The following is a 17,758-nucleotide window of genomic DNA, read 5'->3' on the forward strand; positions in this document are numbered from 1 at the left end:
AAGGGAGGAGAACCAATTAAGGCGGGGGGTGGGGTGGAACGAGCAGCTGTCTACCCTTAGCAGGAGGGCTCCTGATTACATACCTCTCCTGCTGCTGCTGCTGGCTGTCCAGCAGCAGACTGAAGGTGGCTGCTGCTGTGCACAGGTATATAAAGGCTCAGAGCCTATTATGACACGCGCAGCCAGCGTTCCATTGCCACATTCCATCTACTGCAGGCAGGATACCTGGCTGGCTGAATGTCGCTGAGAAGCTCACAGAGACCGCCATAAGCAACAGTTTAACAGAATGCCACAGACTAATCAACCAAACTTTTTGGGTTGGGTTCTCTTTTATAGTCTGCAGGCATTAAATGAAAGTAGTCAGTGTTCCAGCAGAAGGAGACAACGTTTCAGAAAAGGCATTGTAGCAAACCAAAAAAGAAATTTTAAGCGCAGCAGAGTAACCAGCGCACATACCTGTTAGCTCAGGTGAGTTTAAAAGGCTGCTGTTGATAACAAGGGCATTTGCTAAATAGATGGTGTGTGTGCAACAATATACTGAAAGGTCAATTATATTGTGCAGCTTATCTCACCACCTGTAGTTATTTAGGTGAAAGCTCCAAAATGCTTGCCTAATATGTCTGTTTATCCAAAAGGAAGTAAAAAGGGAGAGCTAGAAAGATAGCATTGCATCACATTACATGGCAATGCAATGCACAGTTGCTGAAGTTGAACCAAAATGAGCTTGTAATCTGGCTTCTGCAACTTTGAACATGAAAAATCCAATGAGGAGAAGAAAAGCAAAGCCAAAGAGTCCATCCCAAAATCCGACAAACAAGCAAAATGAACAAAAAACATTGAATTCAATTCTTTCTGATTTTAGAAACTGCATTAAAGAAGGGGTGCACCGGTCCTGGAGATACTGCAATACCAGGTCAATGCGTGGAGTGGACAGAGCAAGCTCTTTTTCCATCTCCCTGTTCTAAAAATCCATTTAATATATGGTCCCCAGATAGGGGACGTATCAGATATTAAACTGATAAGAACAGATACTACACTTGATCTTAGCCAAAAGGCCGAGAAGCGATAACCAGAATTGGTTTCAAACTACGGAGCCACCCAAGGATCCTGAAAAGTCCATTTGTGGAGATGAGCTCCTGGACTCCCGTTAAGAAGACATGTTGTCAACCTCTAGATCCCTTACATGCCTGCACTTTTCGGCTTGCTGCTGCTGCAATCCACGCGTTTTAGATCTGCATAACTCCACCTCTTTAAACACAGCACCTTCACCCCCTGCTGTTCCCACCCGCCTCAACACCGTTGGAAGGGGGGAGAACCAATTAAGGCGGGGGGTGGGGTGGAACGAGCAGCTGTCTACCCTTAGCAGGAGGGCTCCTGATTACATACCTCTCCTGCTGCTGCTGCTGCTGCTGGCTGTCCAGCAGCAGACTGAAGGTGGCTGCTGCTGTGCACAGGTATATAAAGGCTCAGAGCCTATTATGATACGCGCAGCCAGCGTTCCATTGCCACATTCCATCTACTGCAGGCAGGATACCTGGCTGGCTGAATGTCGCTGAGAAGCTCACAGAGACCGCCATAAGCAACAGTTTAACAGAATGCCACAGACTAATCAACCAAACTTTTTGGGTTGGGTTCTCTTTTATAGTCTGCAGGCATTAAATGAAAGAAGTCAGTGTTCCAGCAGAAGGAGACAACGTTTCAGAAAAGGCATTGTAGCAAACCAAAAAAGAAATTTTAAGCGCAGCAGAGTAACCAGCGCACATACCTGTTAGCTCAGGTGAGTTTAAAAGGCTGCTGTTGATAACAAGGGCATTTGCTAAATAGATGGTGTGTGTGCAACAATATACTGAAAGGTCAATTATATTGTGCAGCTTATCTCACCACCTGTAGTTATTTAGGTGAAAGCTCCAAAATGCTTGCCTAATATGTCTGTTTATCCAAAAGGAAGTAAAAAGGGAGAGCTAGAAAGATAGCATTGCATCACATTACATGGCAATGCAATGCACAGTTGCTGAAGTTGAACCAAAATGAGCTTGTAATCTGGCTTCTGCAACTTTGAACATGAAAAATCCAATGAGGAGAAGAAAAGCAAAGCCAAAGAGTCCATCCCAAAATCCGACAAACAAGCAAAATGAACAAAAAACATTGAATTCAATTCTTTCTGATTTTAGAAACTGCATTAAAGAAGGGGTGCACCGGTCCTGGAGATACTGCAATACCAGGTCAATGCGTGGAGTGGACAGAGCAAGCTCTTTTTCCATCTCCCTGTTCTAAAAATCCATTTAATATATGGTCCCCAGATAGGGGACGTATCAGATATTAAACTGATAAGAACAGATACTACACTTGATCTTAGCCAAAAGGCCGAGAAGCGATAACCAGAATTGGTTTCAAACTACGGAGCCACCCAAGGATCCTGAAAAGTCCATTTGTGGAGATGAGCTCCTGGACTCCCGTTAAGAAGACATCTTGTCAACCTCTAGATCCCTTACATGCCTGCACTTTTCGGCTTGCTGCTGCTGCAATCCACGCGTTTTAGATCTGCATAACTCCACCTCTTTAAACACAGCACCTTCACCCCCTGCTGTTCCCACCCGCCTCAACACCGTTGGAAGGGAGGAGAACCAATTAAGGCGGGGGGTGGGGTGGAACGAGCAGCTGTCTACCCTTAGCAGGAGGGCTCCTGATTACATACCTCTCCTGCTGCTGCTGCTGCTGGCTGTCCAGCAGCAGACTGAAGGTGGCTGCTGCTGTGCACAGGTATATAAAGGCTCAGAGCCTATTATGACACGCGCAGCCAGCGTTCCATTGCCACATTCCATCTACTGCAGGCAGGATACCTGGCTGGCTGAATGTCGCTGAGAAGCTCACAGAGACCGCCATAAGCAACAGTTTAACAGAATGCCACAGACTAATCAACCAAACTTTTTGGGTTGGGTTCTCTTTTATAGTCTGCAGGCATTAAATGAAAGAAGTCAGTGTTCCAGCAGAAGGAGACAACGTTTCAGAAAAGGCATTGTAGCAAACCAAAAAAGAAATTTTAAGCGCAGCAGAGTAACCAGCGCACATACCTGTTAGCTCAGGTGAGTTTAAAAGGCTGCTGTTGATAACAAGGGCATTTGCTAAATAGATGGTGTGTGTGCAACAATATACTGAAAGGTCAATTATATTGTGCAGCTTATCTCACCACCTGTAGTTATTTAGGTGAAAGCTCCAAAATGCTTGCCTAATATGTCTGTTTATCCAAAAGGAAGTAAAAAGGGAGAGCTAGAAAGATAGCATTGCATCACATTACATGGCAATGCAATGCACAGTTGCTGAAGTTGAACCAAAATGACCTTGTAATCTGGCTTCTGCAACTTTGAACATGAAAAATCCAATGAGGAGAAGAAAAGCAAAGCCAAAGAGTCCATCCCAAAATCCGACAAACAAGCAAAATGAACAAAAAACATTGAATTCAATTCTTTCTGATTTTAGAAACTGCATTAAAGAAGTGGTGCACCGGTTCTGGAGATACTGCAATACCAGGTCAATGCGTGGAGTGGACAGAGCAAGCTCTTTTTCCATCTCCCTGTTCTAAAAATCCATTTAATATATGGTCCCCAGATAGGGGACGTATCAGATATTAAACTGATAAGAACAGATACTACACTTGATCTTAGCCAAAAGGCCGAGAAGCGATAACCAGAATTGGTTTCAAACTACGGAGCCACCCAAGGATCCTGAAAAGTCCATTTGTGGAGATGAGCTCCTGGACTCCCGTTAAGAAGACATGTTGTCAACCTCTAGATCCCTTACATGCCTGCACTTTTCGGCTTGCTGCTGCTGCAATCCACGCGTTTTAGATCTGCATAACTCCACCTCTTTAAACACAGCACCTTCACCCCCTGCTGTTCCCACCCGCCTCAACACCGTTGGAAGGGAGGAGAACCAATTAAGGCGGGGGGTGGGGTGGAACGAGCAGCTGTCTACCCTTAGCAGGAGGGCTCCTGATTACATACCTCTCCTGCTGCTGCTGCTGCTGGCTGTCCAGCAGCAGACTGAAGGTGGCTGCTGCTGTGCACAGGTATATAAAGGCTCAGAGCCTATTATGACACGCGCAGCCAGCGTTCCATTGCCACATTCCATCTACTGCAGGCAGGATACCTGGCTGGCTGAATGTCGCTGAGAAGCTCACAGAGACCGCCATAAGCAACAGTTTAACAGAATGCCACAGACTAATCAACCAAACTTTTTGGGTTGGGTTCTCTTTTATAGTCTGCAGGCATTAAATGAAAGAAGTCAGTGTTCCAGCAGAAGGAGACAACGTTTCAGAAAAGGCATTGTAGCAAACCAAAAAAGAAATTTTAAGCGCAGCAGAGTAACCAGCGCACATACCTGTTAGCTCAGGTGAGTTTAAAAGGCTGCTGTTGATAACAAGGGCATTTGCTAAATAGATGGTGTGTGTGCAACAATATACTGAAAGGTCAATTATATTGTGCAGCTTATCTCACCACCTGTAGTTATTTAGGTGAAAGCTCCAAAATGCTTGCCTAATATGTCTGTTTATCCAAAAGGAAGTAAAAAGGGAGAGCTAGAAAGATAGCATTGCATCACATTACATGGCAATGCAATGCACAGTTGCTGAAGTTGAACCAAAATGACCTTGTAATCTGGCTTCTGCAACTTTGAACATGAAAAATCCAATGAGGAGAAGAAAAGCAAAGCCAAAGAGTCCATCCCAAAATCAGACAAACAAGCAAAATGAACAAAAAACATTGAATTCAATTCTTTCTGATTTTAGAAACTGCATTAAAGAAGGGGTGCACCGGTCCTGGAGATACTGCAATACCAGGTCAATGCGTGGAGTGGACAGAGCAAGCTCTTTTTCCATCTCCCTGTTCTAAAAATCCATTTAATATATGGTCCCCAGATAGGGGACGTATCAGATATTAAACTGATAAGAACAGATTTTGCGTTTATATTTAAAATATCGTAGTCTTTATCTTTTCTTCAGAGCTTTAAAATAACATCTTCCATAGGTGATAGTTCCATATACTCAGGGCTCTTTTCTTTCCAAGCTTCTTCATATCCATTAGGTAGTACATATAAATTTCACTTAATGCCAGTCTTATACAATCCTTGACTTCTATATAGTCTCTTTTAAACAACAATATGTTTCTCGTCTTCCATAGAGCACTTTTAACACAACTCAAAGTGCACCATAAAACTCTCTCTTTTTCTTTCGTCATGTTTGGTAAAATCCCATATAAAACCACTTCATGGCTTAAAAAATTAAGACCAGATAAAAATTTTAAAAGCTCACCACAGTCTTTCCACACTTGCTGTGCAAAATCACAATTCCAAATAAGGTGCATAGTAGTCTCATCATTATTGCACTGATGCCTCGGGCAGGTTTGTATAGTGCTCAGTCTTCTTTTATACTGGAAATCACGAGTCGGTAAACATTCCTGCACAATCATCCAAGCTAAGTCTTTATGTTGATTCATCAGGTAAGGTGCATTTGTTAAATTCCATATTTTAGTGACTCTGCTATATGAATAATGGCTTATGGGCGTCAAAGTTTCTTTCTTTTTTAATTGCTGCAGCAGCTTCCTTGCATTCTTCAATGTCTCCATCTCAAAAGAATCTAGGCCATATAATCTGATAACTTTCTCCAGGATGGCATATTGTTGTGGAGGTGATAACAACACTGGGCTTGTTAAAGAAATGGATATCCACTTTCGCCTCCTAAAAATGTGGCCAGCTGCATATCTTAAAAAATGTGCCCAAGGGCTTGAAGCAAACATATATTTAAAACAGAGGCTAAAAAACTTGGAGTATAAAAACAGTTTGACGTTGGGAACATCCTTACCACCAAGGTGGTGCATCTTGTACATTGTTTCTCTCTTCACCTTTTCGAACTTAGAGTTCCACACAAATTCAAACAGCATTCTCTGTAATCTTCTCGCTGTAAGGTCACTTGGGGGATAAACATAACTGAGATATAACATGACAGGAAGCAGAAGGGCCTTAATAATTAAAACTTTACCTTCGATTGTTAATTTTCTTAATTTCCAAAAGTCAATCTTCTTTTGTATTTTGTCCCTTACTCCATCCCAGCTCTTCATTCCATCATTCTGTCGATCAAAAATCACGCCCAGAATTTTAATCTTCTCTGACTGCATCGGGAGATCAGGGATGGACACATCCGCCCAATTGCCACGGACAAAACAATCACATTTCTCAATGTTTAACTTAAAACCTGAGGCTTCACAAAAAAAATTGGTCGTTCTTATAGCTCTCCTGAGAGCGGCAGGTGATGAACAAAAAATAGTAATATCATCCATGTAGCCCATTACCTTCACATCTCTTCCATGTCCTCCAGGGATAGGGACACCTTTAATCACTTTATCCTCTCGTAGCATAGATAAAAGAGGCTCTATTGCACATATAAATAGCACTGGGGACAAAGGGCAGCCTTGCTTCACACCTGAATGCAAAAACACTTCATTAGACAAAAATCCATTGATTAAAATTTTACTAAAAGAGTTCTTATATAAAAGTGCCACTTGCTTGATAAAAATTTCAGGGAAGCCCATTTTTTTTAAAACCAACCATAAAAAACAATGAGAGACACGATCAAAAGCCTTTTGAAAATCCAACGATAAAATTGCTAAGTCTTGCTTCCTGGATTGCTGGTACCATATGACATCGCGGATGGTATTGAGATGCTCCGCAACTCCTCTTCCTGGCACCCCACATACCTGGTCTTCATAAATAACTTTGGATAAAACTTTTTTAAAACGGTTCACTAAAATTTTGGACATCAACTTGTAATCAACATTCAACAGTGTGATTGGTCTCCAGTTTGCCAGATGGGATTTGGCTCCTTTTTTAAAAATCAGGGAGACCAGACCACTTCTCCAAGATATAGGCAGGATATCACACTTAAAAGCTTCTTTGATTACTAAAAACAAGTCGGGTTTTAAAAAATTCCAAAATTCACGATAAAATTCAACAGGCAAACCGTCAGAACCAGGGGTTTTCCCATAGGAAAAACTTTTGATAGCAGCATCTACTTCCGACAAGGTGACTTCAGTGCATAACAATTCTTGGTCTTCGCGGCTCAGACTATTTTTTAATGAATTAAGGGCATCTTCAGTAAAAGACTGGTCTATAGTTTTCTCATTAAAAAGCTGCTGATAAAACTGGTGAGCTTGGTTGAGCATACCTTCAGTTGTAGTTTCACCCTCTAATTCTGTTATCATTTCCTTAGCAGCAACTACTTTTTTAAAAAAAAATCTTGAGCACTTTTCATTTTTCTCCATCACTTCAATTTTTGAGTTATAAATTATTTCCTTACCCTTCGACTCTATACTCTTTTTAATTTCTTTTTTTGTTGCTTCAATTAAATCGTCCATTTCAAGTCCCACATCTCTTAGTTGATAACAGGTCTGCAATTTAGTAATAAGCCTTTTATGCCAAGCGGACTTTTCTCTTGCATTGGCTATGCTGACCTTGATAAAAAAACTTTTTATCTTCATCTTGCTGTATTCCCACCATTCTAGCAGAGTTAAAAATTTTTGTTGTTTTGTTCTTAAATAATTAAAAAACGCTTTAAAATCTGTTCTTACCTTAGGATCTTGTAACAATGTTGTATTTAGCCTCCAAACTCCTCTTGCCTTGACAAGCCCAGGTAATTCTAACTCTGATAGCAACATCTTATGATCTGAAAAAATGTTTGGGATTAAGACAACAGATTTGACATTCACATATTGGGACATGAAAATAAAATCAATACGAGATTTAGAAGAAGAGTTCTCCCAAGTATAACCGGGATCATTACTACGGATCTCTTTCCAGGAGTCTCTAAGAAAAAAATCAGTTAACAAATCCTTTAGTTGTTTCTCTGTTTTGTCTTTTTTAGGAACGGTGGAACTCCCGCTTCTCCCTTCACCAGGCAAGACACAATTGAAATCCCCACAGAACATCAGAGGCGATGAACCAGGTAGGTAATATTGCACATCTTCAAACAACTGATGTCTCTCTTCCTTCACCGGAGAAGCATAAATGTTCAAAAGTCTAAAGTCCACACCTTTAAAACTAATATTTAAGAAAAGAGCACGTCCAGAAGAAATGTCCACAAAAGAGTTGATTTTAAAGTCATGCGACCTAAACAGCACTCCAATGCCAGAGGAACGATTTTCATTATCTCCGGACCAGATAGAGGGCCCATGAGGCCAATCTTTTCTTAAATCTGCATAATTCATATCAAAGTCAATGTTACATTCTTGCAAACAAAAGACATCACAGTCCACTGTTGACAGGTAGGAAAACAAAGCAGCCCTTCTTGTAGAGCCCCTTATACTCCTCACATTGAGCGAGGCTACTTTAATTGATGAGGTCATGATAGGTTAGTTCAGGTCACACTACTGTCAGAATCAGACATAAAGCCCACCGATGTTAACGGGCTCTGCACTTCTGAGTCCGAAAAAGAAATGTTTATAGGGTCTGAAGGCCTTGGCTCCTCAGGAGGGGCAGCGGGAGCCATTGGCTTGTATTGCAGAAGACTTGGTTTTAATGGACACTTCTTGGAAGTCTCCCTGGCCACATTCTCATCAGACCTATCATCTGTTTTCCTTTTCCTACGAGTTTCCAGCTCCATTGCTTCTTCCTCCGAGCTAAATGTCCCGATTTCAGCAGAGGGACTCCCCTCCACCACCATATCACCCGGATCAGAATCAGCAGCCCAGTCCTTAGATGAAGCTTCCCTCCTCTCAGGACGGACAGGTTTCTCAGCTGGAGGTTTCTGCATAGACGTGGGCTTATGCGCAGCAGGAATAGGAGAACTGGCAGGTTTTCCCTGTGCAGCAGGCACTGAAGTGCTTGTGGACCCGCCTACAGGGGGTTGTGTTCGCACAGTAGATACAGGAGCACCGGTGGGACCCCCCTTAGCAGCAGGAGCAGGAGGGTTGGTTGGCTTCCTCTGTGCAGCAGGTGCAGACGTACCACCTGATGTACTAGCAGGCTTGGTCTGTGGAGCAGGTACTGGAGAGCTAGAAGACTGCCCCCGCGCTGTAGACGCACCCGCAGGAGCAGGAACAGCAGAGGGTTGCCTCTGCCCCCCGGGAGCAGATGGAGGCACACGGGCAGGTTGCTTTGCCAGCGTTTCAGCATAGGTTTCCGCCTTTTTCTTCAAAGGACACTCCCGGAAGGAGTGACCTGGGACCCGGCAGATGTTGCACACCATCTCATTGGTACAGTCCATTGTGGCATGTCCATGCTTGTAGCACTTCTTACAGATTGCCACCTCCTCCTTGCAGTTCTCATAAGTGTGACCGAAACACATGCATTTCCGGCAGAAGAGGGGCATGTCCGGGTAGAAGAGGCGCCCCCGCTCCCTACCGATCAGGAAACTTGACGGAGGATGACGCTGACCACCAATGCCATTTGGATCTTCACAAAATTTAACAAAAAATTTATGCTTTCCCGTCCAGAGGTTTTCCTCATTCATGACCTTGTGGGAATACCGCAGTTCTGGGAAATAGTTTTGAAGAAAGCAAATAATATTAACTAAGGGAACATGAGGGTTGCTCATCTGAACCACGAGCGGCTTCTCTCCACCGGAGTAAAGGATGACAAAGGTGAGTCCTTTAAGATCCTCATCTGAAAGGTGCAGGTGAATCTGGCGGAAGAGGTTCTGGCACGCATACTCCGACTCCAGAGTCAAAGTGAAGGAACCGGGGCGATCTTGAAGGGCCAGGATGTCTTCCCTCTTTACTCCTAGGATCTCCAGCAGCACTCTCCTCACGAAAAACTTCAAGGTCATCTTCTCCTTGGATGCATCGTCCACTTCGATCTTGAAAGAGTTCTTGATGCGAAGGTCACCAGCTCTGGCATAGCGCACTGCGGCCGCTACTGCTGATGCCATCTTCAAAAGGTAGATAGGGTCGATCGCCTTCTTGGTTTCTTTGCGTATCTGCCCCCTAAAGCAGCATGAGGCTTAAGACGGCTTTTACACCGCCGATGCCTCAAGGCCAAGGGCACGATTGGCTTAGAATCCTTCTGGCAAGATGTGGTATCTTAGCCAAAAGGCCGAGAAGCGATAACCAGAATTGGTTTCAAACTACGGAGCCACCCAAGGATCCTGAAAAGTCCATTTGTGGAGATGAGCTCCTGGACTCCCGTTAAGAAGACATGTTGTCAACCTCTAGATCCCTTACATGCCTGCACTTTTCGGCTTGCTGCTGCTGCAATCCACGCGTTTTAGATCTGCATAACTCCACCTCTTTAAACACAGCACCTTCACCCCCTGCTGTTCCCACCCGCCTCAACACCGTTGGAAGGGAGGAGAACCAATTAAGGCGGGGGGTGGGGTGGAACGAGCAGCTGTCTACCCTTAGCAGGAGGGCTCCTGATTACATACCTCTCCTGCTGCTGCTGCTGCTGGCTGTCCAGCAGCAGACTGAAGGTGGCTGCTGCTGTGCACAGGTATATAAAGGCTCAGAGCCTATTATGACACGCGCAGCCAGCGTTCCATTGCCACATTCCATCTACTGCAGGCAGGATACCTGGCTGGCTGAATGTCGCTGAGAAGCTCACAGAGACCGCCATAAGCAACAGTTTAACAGAATGCCACAGACTAATCAACCAAACTTTTTGGGTTGGGTTCTCTTTTATAGTCTGCAGGCATTAAATGAAAGAAGTCAGTGTTCCAGCAGAAGGAGACAACGTTTCAGAAAAGGCATTGTAGCAAACCAAAAAAGAAATTTTAAGCGCAGCAGAGTAACCAGCGCACATACCTGTTAGCTCAGGTGAGTTTAAAAGGCTGCTGTTGATAACAAGGGCATTTGCTAAATAGATGGTGTGTGTGCAACAATATACTGAAAGGTCAATTATATTGTGCAGCTTATCTCACCACCTGTAGTTATTTAGGTGAAAGCTCCAAAATGCTTGCCTAATATGTCTGTTTATCCAAAAGGAAGTAAAAAGGGAGAGCTAGAAAGATAGCATTGCATCACATTACATGGCAATGCAATGCACAGTTGCTGAAGTTGAACCAAAATGAGCTTGTAATCTGGCTTCTGCAACTTTGAACATGAAAAATCCAATGAGGAGAAGAAAAGCAAAGCCAAAGAGTCCATCCCAAAATCCGACAAACAAGCAAAATGAACAAAAAACATTGAATTCAATTCTTTCTGATTTTAGAAACTGCATTAAAGAAGGGGTGCACCGGTCCTGGAGATACTGCAATACCAGGTCAATGCGTGGAGTGGACAGAGCAAGCTCTTTTTCCATCTCCCTGTTCTAAAAATCCATTTAATATATGGTCCCCAGATAGGGGACGTATCAGATATTAAACTGATAAGAACAGATCCGTTTTCAAACAAGCTTTATTTAAATCAGACATACATCATAAATTACAAACAAATCACAAAGACTTGAATAAAATATGACATAAAACAAATACAAGGTCAGATTTAAAAAGCGCATAAAAGCATAAAAAGCATAAAACACAGTTTTGCATATAATTTGCATAAATAAATACATATGTCAAATGCAAACACCATAGCTTTTTAACTTTATCTTTTTACAATCAGGTAGTATGAAAACTTTTCACAAAGAACATATCCGATACAATATTTGAAACAAATCACAAATACTGGAATAAAATATGACATAAAACTAATACAGTCAGAATTAAAATGCACTTAAAAGCATAAAAAGCATAAAACACAGTTTTGCATATAATTTACATAAATAAATACATATTCCAAATTTGCAAACACCATAGCTTTTTTGCTTCATTGATTCCCATCTTTTTACAATCTCTCAGGTAGTATGTAAACATTTCACAAAGAGCAAGCCCAATACAATCTTTGACAGGAATAAATTCACATTTAAACAATAATATATTGCGCACTTTCCATAAAGCTTCTTTTAAACAGTTTATTATAAGCCATGCGACTCGTGCTTGTTTCATGGTTGGGCATTTAATTATCCCATATATTATAATGTCACAATTAAGGGTTTGTATACCACATATCCATTTTAGGAGGGTGCCCACCGTCTGCCATAGCTCTTGTGCGTAGGGGCAATCCCACAGTAAATGAAACACTGACTCGTTTGGGGCGCATCTTTCTCTGGGACATCTAGCACTAGCCACCAGCCCCCTATGATGCTGAAAAGCTCTCGTAGGGAGACATTGGTGAACAACCTGCCAAGCTAAATCCTTTTGTGAGTTGCTAAGTGCAGGACAGGCCACGTTGTTCCACACCAGGCGGCACCTGGAGATGGAAAAATTAGACACATCCTCCATCTCCTCATGTCCCTTACAAATAACTGTTAACTTACGTTGATCAAATAAAAGCTGACGATCAACTTGGGTCAGATCATATTCTGAAATGACCTTCTCCAAGATCTTGTAATGCTTAGGGGGAGATAAGAGAAAAGGACAATTAACAGTCATACTGAAGTTCAACTTTCGGAAAAGAAACCCAGTTGTATATCTAAGAAAACAAGAGAAAGCCCCAACATTATTCAAGCTTTTGCAACAAAATACAAAAAACTTGATAAATAAAAACAATTTTAAATCAGGGAACCCTTTACCCCCATTTTTCTTGCTTTTACATACCACCTCCCTCCTCAATTTCTCCATTTTGGATCCCCACAGAAAATAAAACATGGGCTTCATAAGTCTTTTAAGATACAGAGAATTAGGGGGAAAAACCATAGCGGCATACAAAATGATAGGAAGCAAAACCATTTTAATTACAAGAATCTTGCCCTCCATTGTTAGTTTTCGAGTTTGCCATAAAGAGATCTTCTGATTTAATTTATTCAAAACCAAATCCCAGTTTTCAATACCATCATTAGCAGGATTAAACAAGACACCCAGGATCTTGATTCCTACTGTTTGTGTGGGAACCCTAGGCGGATCTGACTCCCATTGACCCATAATCATACAGTCACATTTATTTATATTCAACTTAAACCCAGACCCAGCACTAAAAATTTCAGTAATTAGAATTGCTCTGTTAATAGATGCTGAGCTAGTGCCATATACAGATATGTCATCCATATATCCAATGGCTTTAACTTGTTGTCCACCCCCACCCGGAATAAAAATGCCCCTAACCACCTTGTCCCGACGCAGCAGGCACAACAGTGGCTCAATGGAGCAGACAAATAAAAGTGGGGACATGGGGCAACCTTGTTTAACACCGGAAAGAAGCTCCACCTCTCTAGTTAAAAAACCATTGACTAAAATCCGGGCAGATGACTGTTTGTATAAAAGCGCAATTTTCTGAATAAAAGAATCAGGGAACCCCATCTTTCCCATAACTTTAAAAAGATAAAAGTGGGAGACCCTATCAAACGCTTTCATAAAATCCAAAGATAAAATAGCTAGTGGCTGTTTTCTATCTTTTTGAAACCAGATAAGATCACGAATTAGGTTTAGATGCTCCCAGATTGATCTCCCGGGGACACCACACACCTGATCTGGATGAATTACATTTTTAATAACTGCTTTAAGACGACCAGCAACAACTTTAGCTAAAATCTTGTAGTCTGTATTTAATAGTGAAATAGGCCTCCAATTCTCCAACTTTGATTTATCACCTTTCTTAAAAATTAATGTAATCATACTTTTACGCCATGAATATGGTAATAAATCAGCCTTAGAGGCTTCACAAACTACTTGTATAAAATCCTCCTTAATTAGATCCCAAAAGCAAAGATAAAATTCAATAGGAAGGCCATCTGATCCAGGAGCCTTACCTTTATTAAAACTCTTAAGGGTCTCTTCAATTTCACTGGGTAAAAGTTCTTTAGCTAAAAAAATCTGGTCATCTTTATTTAAAAACTGGGATAAAACATTAAGATTCTCTGTAAAAGCAGGTTCATCAACATTTTTAATACTAAAAAGATCTCTATAAAAATTAGCAGTATGCTCTAAAATGCCCTCAGTGGAAGATTGTCCTTCTAGCTCAGTAATCACTTGTTTTTTGTCACTCATTTTTTTAAAGAAAAACCTTGAGCAGGTCTCACCCTCTTCCAAATATTTCACACGGGTATTAAATATAATTTCTTTACCCTTTTGTTCCAGGAATTTTTGGATTTCTGTCTGGATCTTGGCAATCTCATCATCCACACCAGGTACTCCCCACCCCTTAAGCTTAAGGAGAGTTTGCATCCTGACATTAAAATCTTTAAAACATTTCCTTTTTTCACGTGCCTTCCTTTTACCAATTTTAATAAAAAATTCTTTAATACGGGTTTTAACACACTCCCACCACCCCAACATACTCTGATTTGGGTGTTTCCGTCTTCTCCAACTCTCATACTTTGCATAAAACTCCGCCCTTACCAGTTCGTCTTCTAATAAGAGCACATTCAATTTCCACATACCTTTTCCAACTTTTGCTTCCTGTGGAGTTTGCAATACATTGTATAGTAATACATGATCAGAAAAAATATTTTCTATTAGACCAGCATTCCTAGGTTTAAAAACATCAGAAGAGGAAAAAATAAAATCAATACGAGATGACATCCCTCTACCCCTCCATGTATGCCCAGGGTCAGTAGGGTAGGACTTTCTCCAAGCATCTAATAATTTGAGGTCCGTTGTCAAATGTTTTAACAGACTGGATGTTTTGTCTGTTCTTCCATTAGTATCACCTCCACTCCTCCCCTCCCCCAACATGACACAGTTAAAATCCCCTCCCACTATCACAGGGGACGGACCTGATAAAAACAAAGGGATGACATTAAAAAGGGAAGCACGCTCATTTTTCTCTGGGGATGCATAAACATTAATAAGACGACAGGTAAAACCATTTAAAATAACATGAGTTGATAAGGCACGACCTGGAACTATTTCAGTGATGGATAAAACATTAACATTTTGACATTTGAATAAAATCCCAACCCCGGCAGCTTTATTTTCATTGGACCCTGACCAAATAGAGGGTCCTGCTGACCAGTCCATTTTTAAGTTGGGGTATGACAAATCGTGATCAATACCGCATTCTTGCAGGAAAAAAATGTCAAAGTTCAGAGTCATTAACCAAGCAAACAAAGCAGCCCGTCTAACAGGGCTCTTTAGGCTTCTCACATTTAGTGAGGCAACACGGATTTCTGCCATGTTAGGTGTTTTTTATTGATTCATTATACTCTGAATCTGAATCAATAATTTGTGACAGAGAAGGTGAAGGAAGGGATGACACAGTTCGTAAACTGTCCGTTTCATCTGAGTCCGTGAAATCCTCAATTAAGTTAGTCCCCTCTGGGCTGAGAATTTTTGCAGCACTAGATAGAAAGACTTTACGGGACATCTGAGGCAGGTTATGCTCCTCCTGCGCCTCTTCACGACTTCTCTTACCACTGGCGCTGAGATCCATCCGATCCTCCGAATCCACCCGATCCTCACCAGGCACTGCAGCAGGTGGAATACCCGCAGACCCTCCAGGAGCACCAAGGGACATCATCTCCGGAGCAGGATGACCATCAGGACCAGCAACAGGTTCACCAACCACTGCACGACCTCTATCATCCAGGCAGGCAACAGGACATCCATCAGGAATGGTTCCAGGACATCCATCTGGACTGGCATCAGGACATCCATCTGGACTGGCATCAGGGCATCCATCTGGGTTGGCATCAGGACATCCATCTGGATTGGCATCAGGGCATCCGTCTGGATTGGCATCAGGGCATCCATCTGGATTGGCATCAGGGCATCCGTCTGGACTGGCATCAGGGCAGACATCTGGTCCAACATCTGTGCTGGCATCAGCAGGGGTATCTGGATGGACATCTGGATTGGTACCAACAGCTCCAGATTTTCGCCTCTTTTTTGGTTCCCTCTCATTTCCGCTCTGAGAAGGTGCCATCTCCCCACCAGGTGAAACCTGGACCCCTGCAGGAGTAGGCAAAGGCGTGACCTCGGCTACAGAGGCCGGGTTTTTCCGCAAAGGTACCGACAGAGCATCGACTGAGTCAGACTGTTTTTGACCTTTAGTAATGTCCACAAAGCTTTTTCTGGGGTCACCCGGGCTGACCCTGCTGGCATCAGCAGGAACTCCTGCGGAACTAGCCGCAGGCGCCCGAGAGCCACCACGAGACCTTGTCCGCATCGGACAATTACTGAACAGGTGAGTAGACATTCCGCACCCACTGCAGGTCTTACTGTTCTTACAGTCCTTTGAGGCATGACCCCATTGTCCACAGTTGTGGCACTGACTCATCCGCTCGTTCTTACAATCGCTCTGTATGTGACCAAGGTCACCACACCTACGACACCTGAATGGTTGTCCATCATAGAAGAGGTAGCCATGGTCTCTTCCCAGCACCACTGTGGAGGGGGGGTGCATAAGGCCTTCTACACCCCCAGGGTCAAGTCTGAAGCGTACCATAAAGCGTCGTTTCCCATTCCAGAAACCACTCCGACCTTTGACGTTCCCCGTAAATCTGACAGATGTACAATATCTGCTCAGAAAAAGCTCAATATCATCTGTGGACACATGGGGGTTAAACATGTATACCACAAGGGGAACGTCAACTCCGCCATAGAGACCCGTAAAAATCACTCCGTCCAACAGCTTGCTGTTACGGTGGCCCTTAACGCATTCGTAAAAGTGCTGGCAGGCAACCTTGGTCGAAAACGTGAGAATATATGTACTCTGCCCCTTCTCCTGCAGGCAGTAAACATCATGATCTTTCACGTTCAACAGATCTCTCAAAATCTGTACATAGAACTCACGGGGGTTGTCATATCCGACGTGGTTTGCTGGAACCTCGATACGCACCGAGTTCCTGATCTGGCCGGAGCCAGTGGAAAATTGAAATGAACAAGGCATCTCACCAAAGTGGCAAAGGCTTACCGTCACCACGGGCTCGGCCTTTCGCCTGGGGATCGCAACTTGTTGCCCGGGGACTAAGCCAGCTCCCTAATAGCAGCAGGGGGGTGAAGTCCCACCAAAAGGTGAGACGATCCCCCCAGGCCAAGGAGCCGGGTACCCCGGGCACCTCTCAGCCAAGACCAAGGCAGCAACCGTTAGATCACTGCACCTGATCTCAGCCAAAAGGCCGAGAAGCGATAACCAGAATTGGTTTCAAACTACGGAGCCACCCAAGGATCCTGAAAAGTCCATTTGTGGAGATGAGCTCCTGGACTCCCGTTAAGAAGACATGTTGTCAACCTCTAGATCCCTTACATGCCTGCACTTTTCGGCTTGCTGCTGCTGCAATCCACGCGTTTTAGATCTGCATAACTCCACCTCTTTAAACACAGCACCTTCACCCCCTGCTGTTCCCACCCGCCTCAACACCGTTGGAAGGGAGGAGAACCAATTAAGGCGGGGGGTGGGGTGGAACGAGCAGCTGTCTACCCTTAGCAGGAGGGCTCCTGATTACATACCTCTCCTGCTGCTGCTGCTGCTGGCTGTCCAGCAGCAGACTGAAGGTGGCTGCTGCTGTGCACAGGTATATAAAGGCTCAGAGCCTATTATGACACGCGCAGCCAGCGTTCCATTGCCACATTCCATCTACTGCAGGCAGGATACCTGGCTGGCTGAATGTCGCTGAGAAGCTCACAGAGACCGCCATAAGCAACAGTTTAACAGAATGCCACAGACTAATCAACCAAACTTTTTGGGTTGGGTTCTCTTTTATAGTCTGCAGGCATTAAATGAAAGAAGTCAGTGTTCCAGCAGAAGGAGACAACGTTTCAGAAAAGGCATTGTAGCAAACCAAAAAAGAAATTTTAAGCGCA

At 43.3% G+C, this 17,758-nt stretch overlaps 3 non-coding genes and 2 pseudogenes across 3 annotated transcripts; all 5 read right to left on the reverse strand.

Annotated features, from left to right (window-relative positions):
• Nucleotides 1–876: 876 nt before the first annotated feature.
• Nucleotides 877–1,067, reverse strand: LOC141212001 (U2 spliceosomal RNA). Its single transcript, XR_012281821.1, has one exon. It is a non-coding gene; the product is annotated as a U2 spliceosomal RNA (small nuclear RNA).
• Nucleotides 1,068–2,185: 1,118 nt separating this feature from the next.
• Nucleotides 2,186–2,376, reverse strand: LOC141212002 (U2 spliceosomal RNA). The gene has a single exon (XR_012281822.1). It is a non-coding gene; the product is annotated as a U2 spliceosomal RNA (small nuclear RNA).
• A 1,115-nt stretch (nucleotides 2,377–3,491) lies between these two features.
• Nucleotides 3,492–3,682, reverse strand: LOC141211522 (U2 spliceosomal RNA). The gene has a single exon (XR_012281494.1). It is a non-coding gene; the product is annotated as a U2 spliceosomal RNA (small nuclear RNA).
• Nucleotides 3,683–4,797: 1,115 nt separating this feature from the next.
• On the reverse strand, nucleotides 4,798–4,973 carry LOC141211634 (U2 spliceosomal RNA; annotated as a pseudogene).
• Nucleotides 4,974–11,204: 6,231 nt separating this feature from the next.
• Nucleotides 11,205–11,377, reverse strand: LOC141211690 (U2 spliceosomal RNA; annotated as a pseudogene).
• Nucleotides 11,378–17,758: the final 6,381 nt, after the last annotated feature.

The sequence above is a fragment of the Phyllobates terribilis genome, unplaced genomic scaffold (genome assembly GCF_046119375.1).
Source record: "Phyllobates terribilis strain yellow unplaced genomic scaffold, ASM4611937v1 Scaffold_170__1_contigs__length_4071412, whole genome shotgun sequence".
NCBI classification, from domain to species: domain Eukaryota; kingdom Metazoa; phylum Chordata; class Amphibia; order Anura; family Dendrobatidae; genus Phyllobates; species Phyllobates terribilis.